Source organism: Rhincodon typus, unplaced genomic scaffold, assembly GCF_021869965.1.
Source record: "Rhincodon typus isolate 14 unplaced genomic scaffold, sRhiTyp1.1 hic_rhity00013082, whole genome shotgun sequence".
Taxonomy (NCBI): domain Eukaryota; kingdom Metazoa; phylum Chordata; class Chondrichthyes; order Orectolobiformes; family Rhincodontidae; genus Rhincodon; species Rhincodon typus.
Genome location: NW_025978720.1, coordinates 796 through 6,392, shown reverse-complemented (window position 1 = coordinate 6,392; position 5,597 = coordinate 796). Strand labels below are relative to the sequence as shown.

The 5,597-nt window shown below is 46.7% G+C and overlaps 1 long non-coding RNA gene across 1 annotated transcript; it reads left to right on the top strand.

Moving 5' to 3' along the window:
- The first annotated feature begins 1,159 nt into the window (after positions 1–1,159).
- LOC125482592 lies at positions 1,160–5,293 on the top strand. Its single transcript, XR_007261695.1, has 2 exons — positions 1,160–1,257; positions 4,574–5,293. It is a non-coding gene; the product is annotated as an uncharacterized LOC125482592 (long non-coding RNA).
- The last annotated feature ends 304 nt before the right edge of the window (positions 5,294–5,597 follow it).

Sequence of the window (5,597 nt, the reverse complement as noted above, 5' to 3'; positions counted from 1 at the left end):
TAGTTAAACAAGGAAGTAGTTTTTCACTCTCACACTGGACCAAGTAGGCCCCAGGGTTTCCTGCACTTGAAGAGGATGATGGCACAAGTCAGGAGTGTGATGGAATACTCTCCACTTGCCTGGATGGGGGCAGCTCCAACAACACTCAAGAAGCTTGACACCATTCGGGACAAAGCAGCCGCTTGATTGGTACCACATCCACGAACATCCACTCCCACCACCACCATCGCTCAGTGGCAGCAGTGTGTACTATCTACAAGATGCCCTGCAGAAACTCACCAAAGATTTTCAGACAGCACCTTCCAAACCCACAACCACTTCCATCTAGAAGGACAACAGCAGCAAGGGAACACCATCACCTGCAAGTTCCCCTCTGAACCTTTCACCATCCTGACTTGGAAATATGTCGCTGTTCCTTCACTGTTGCTGGGTCAAAATCCTGGAATTCCCTCCCTTATGGCATTGTGGGTCAACCCACAGCAGGTGGACTGCAACGGGGTTTAAGGAGGCAGCTCATCGCCACCTTCTCAAGGGGTGGGCAACTAATGTCACAATGTCAACATCTCTTGAATGAATGAAAAAAAAGCCCACAAAAAGAACCAAAGAGTTGTAGATGCTGGAAATCCGAAAGAAAAGCAGAAATTGCTGGGAAAACTCAGCAGGTCTGGCAGCATCTGTGGAGAGAAATCAGAGTTAATGAAGAACTTCTCCAGTTCTGAAGAAGGGTCACTGGACCTGAAACAATAACTCTGTTTTCTCTCTCCACAGATGCTGCCGGACCTGCTGCGTTTTCCCAGCAATTTCTGACTTTATGACCGAAAAGAATAATGGCCTCTTGCGAAGGGAGCCTTCCCAGTTAGATGGGAGAGTCACCCGCCCTTAGTGAACAGGTGAGGACTGGGGGGAAGGATTTTAGTTGAGCCTGGCTGACGTTTTTGAATTGATGTTCAAATAACTTCAGTTTAATGACGTAACTAATTCAGCTCCCTCTCTTCCCTTCCCCTGGTTTAATTACACACCCAGTTCAGTGCCCACTCCCAGTTCAGTCTGCTCTCCTCCCTCCCCAGATGTAAGCCCGCAAGACCCTGGGAAGGTCCAATACAGTGCAGCTTCCCGTCCATCTGAGGTTTATTCTCTCTCCCACTGCAGCAGTTAGAGCTCCAGGCCGCTTTGTTTAACGCAAACCTCAAACAGAAGCAACACCTCCGCTTGAAGTCACCACAGGTCGCTACCTTCCCCAGCTCCGTCCGTGAAGAGGTAACGTCCATCACTTTGAATCTCTTCTTCCATTCTTTCCCATGCTTCAGTTTTTGTGTGTCAACAGGGAGAAAAGGGTCAGCCTTGGCAACTGGGTCATTTCCCTTCATTGCTCACCCAGTGACAGCACCAAGTACTTATAGAGTCACACAGCCATTGAGTTATACAGCACGGAAACAGGCCCTTCAGCCCAACTCCTCCATGCTAACCAGGTTTCCTAAACTCAACTAGTTCCATTTGCCTGAGTTTGGTCTATAGCCCTCTAAACCTTTCCTATCTGTCCATCGGTCCAAATGTCTTTTAGACAGTGTAACTGTAGCTGCCTCTCCATTCCCTCTGGCAGCTTGTTCTGTGCTCAGCACCACCCTCTTGTGTGAAAAAGTTGCCCCTTATGTCCTTTTTACATCTTTCCTCTCTCACCTTAAACCTATGCCCTCTAGTTTTGGACTCCCCCACCCAGGGGAAGAGCCCTTGACTTTTCACCCTATCCATGCTCCTCATGATTTTACCAACATTTATAAGGTCAGCCCTCAGCCTCCGACATTCCAGGGAAAATAGCCCCAGCCTATTCAACATCAAGTACAGTGAAGGGAGACTTTGGGAACAATGTCAACTATTCTTTGTCCAAGAATTTGTCAAAACCCCAGCCTCAGATATTTCTCAGGGGTTTAGTGGTGTACATGAAACATTTTCAAGATTCCAATCCAAGCCATGCAGAGACCTGGAAGGTTACAGGTTCAGTTATTGTGATCTTCATGTCTTCATTACCACTGGATTCAATCATTCCAGTTTAATTCAGTTTAAACCAAATCTCTGCTGCCTTTGTCTGAACACACATCAAATCTTATTCCCCTCTGCATGTTGACCTACATTGGCTCCCAGTTAATGTCTTGATTTTAAAATATAAATCCTTATTTTCAAATCTATTTGAAGTTTTTCTCCTTCCTGTCTCTGTAACTCGCAGCACAATTATCCTCTGTATTAATCTGTGTTCCTCTAACTCTAGCCTTTACTACATCCCCAGTTTTAATCATTGCGTCACTGGGGCACAGCTATCGGGCACTGAGGCAACTAACTCTAGAATTACACTCACTCCCTTAAAACCCATTTCTTTGGGCAAGACTTCAGGTCATAGAATCCCTGCAGTGTGGGAACAGGCCAAAGACCCATCAAGTCCACACTGACCTTCACGGAGCATCCTACCCATGGCCCCACCCACCCACCCCCAACACTATAACCCTGCATTTCCCAAGCGTAATCCACCTAGCCTGTACATTCCTGGACACTTTGGCATGGCCAATCTACCTAACCTGCACATCTTCAGACTGTGGGAGGAAACCGGAGCACCCGGAGGAAACCCACGCAGACACAGGAAGAATTTGCAAACTCCACACAGACAGTCACCTGAGGGTGGAATCAAACCTGGGTCCCTGGTGCTGTGAGGCAGCAGTGCTAACCACTGAGCCACCGTGCCATCCCAGCATCTTGCCTAATATCACGTAATGTAGACCAGTGCCCTGTTTTCTTTGTAGCTCTCCTGTATTTCATTATGCTAAAAGCGCTATGACAACATAGGTTGTTGTTGGCGGCAGGATGCCATAGAATCATATGAACCAGAACGGGGCCATTCAGCCCAGTGTATTCATGCTGGCTATTTGAAAGAGCGATCCATAGCATGTCACTCCTGTGCTGACTCCTGCTCTCTGTAAATACCCAGCTCCTTTGCATAAGTTCCCGTTGAAGCTGCTTCCTTTAAGGCAGTGAATTCGAGACCACAACATGTCCAACTGCCCTCCAACTCCAATGGCCTTTTTGTCAACCAGTGTAACCTGTGCCCTGTGACTCTCTGCCTCTCCTCCTTTCTGCCAAAGCACTTCACAGATTTGAACAGAATCCCCCCTTAACATCTTTGCTCAAAGAACAATCTCAGCCTCGCCACGGGATTGGAGTCTCTCATCCATGATTCCAGTCTCAGAAATATCTTCTACACTTTGTCTACGGTCTGTACCTCCTTCCTAAAGTGTGGTGCCCAGTACTGCCACTCTATCTGGTGTCCAACACCCCTTCCCTGGGCCCAATGAATCAGAAACAACCAGGGTTCTTTTGTGTTACATACTTCACCCCCTGGTGGAAAACACCTGTCTGTGCTGAGGGGACGCCTCGCCTGGTCTCGCCTTGTCCAGTCTCAGCTTTTCGACATGTATCAATCTAGCTGCTCCGTCAACAGCCCCCAACCAATCTTAGTGCCCCATTCACTTCAATGCAAGAAAAAAACAAGGTGAAATGAACCTTATAAAAAGTGAACAGAAACTTTGTAAAAAGAATACCATTATCCAGGATAATGAGGCACCCTACCCTGCAGTATGCATGAGTATTCCTTTCTAAAGGCCTGTCAAATGATCAATGGTCAAGGGTAAACCACTAGAAAGTCTTAACAAGGAAAGACACTCACCTTACATAACAAGGTGTAGTTTATTGCACGATAGTAGCAGATACAAATAACATTAACTAGTTAGGTCCCGTTACAACCAACAAGGAGCCAGGTCTTTCACGTCTGACTCCAGTGGACCCTCGGGTAATGTTAACTGTTCCTGCCCTGGCGATATGATCGAGGAGGGTGGTATGCGAGCAACTTCAACATTAACTCTTTTAGAACTATCACCTTTTCAACATTTACAAGCCCCATTCGAGAAACCTGGGAACAACATCAAGGCTGACACTTCAGTGCAGTATTGAGGGAATGCCATTCTGTCAGAGGTGTCACCCTTCTGATAAAATGTTAACAGAGCCCCTATTGAGTGGGTGTAATGGATCCCACAACACTATTCAAAGTGGAATGAGGAATGGCACGGTGGCTCAGTGGTTAGTACTGCTGCCTCACAGCACCAGGGACCCAGGTTTGATCCTAGCCTTAATCCCAGCCTCTGGTGACTGTCTATGTGGAGTTTGTATGTTCTCTGTGTGGGTTTCCTCCCACAGTCCAAAGATATGCAAGATAGGTGGATTGCCCAGGGATGTTTGGGGGACTTGGGGGAATAGGTCTGGGTAGGATGCTCTTCAGAGAGGCAGTGTGGACTTGTTGGGCCAAATGGCCTGTTTCCACACTGTAGGGATTCTATGATCTATGTATGTTTCATCAATGTTCTAACCAATATTCATCCCTCATTAGTATCTGTGAGAGCTGGCTGTGCACTATCTCCTAGATTTTTTTTAGAAAAGATTCCAGTTCAGAGTTATTTTATCGGCTGTATAATACATTGGGATGGATATGGGGTTTCCCAGTCTGACACTGACCCTGTTGTTCTCCTGCTCACAGTTTGCAGACTTGAAGCAGCAATTCATCACCATGGTGAGCATCACAAAATGTTATGTGACGCACCTGCAGGGCTTACTGAGGATAAAGCACCAAAAGAATCTGTTCACACTGAGTGTCAGGGCCAGTGTGGGACCAACTGCTTGAGATACACTCCTGTAACAGGAGATTCTAGCTCGGATTGGAGACTTGATTATGCACCTCACCCCCTCAGCTGTGAAAAACATATGTCAAGATTTGATTTTTTATGTTATCCAGAAGTTCACAAACGTCAGAGATGATACCGCACCTTGAGACAGTATGAAGCAAGTTTGGAATAATCTATCTCAGAAGGACACATTCCTCCTTAAGATATCGGGGAGAGAGAGAGCTTCTGCAACTGTATGTGAGCACCTGAAGAGGGGTAAATGTCTTTAGACAGTCACAGAGGAAAGATCAGATTGTTTTGTGCCATTTTCTCCCTCAGCACCTCTCCTTAAGGAGATGACTCGAAGATATAAACAAGTGGAGTAAGAAACCATCGGCAAATCCTGCCCACACCCAGTCACTGCATTCCTTCCCTCTTCCACGTGGATGCTATTCCGAGGTCCTCTTTCAGTGGGTTCAGAAAAGAGTTACACATTCCATAATACCCTTCAAAGACAAACCAGGGAACTGAGCTCTCCAGGCTGACACTCCTCACCTGCACAAACATCAAACATCACAATAAACAGCTCGATTGGCTCTGCTTCGTATTTTTTTGGGGGGGACTGAAATACAGCTGGGCTTTGTGAGGAGGCTATGGCCTAGTGGTATGATAGCTAGATTGCTATTCCAGAGGCCCCAGGTAATGTCTGAGAACCCACGTTCGAATCCCACCATGGCAGATGATGAATTTGAATTCAATAAAAACCGTCTGGAATTAAGAGTCTAATGATGATCATGATTGTTGGGAAAAACCCACCTGGTTCACTAAAGTCCTTTAGGGAAGGAAACTGCCTTCCTCACCTGGTCTGGCCTACATGTGACTCCAGACCCACAGCAATGT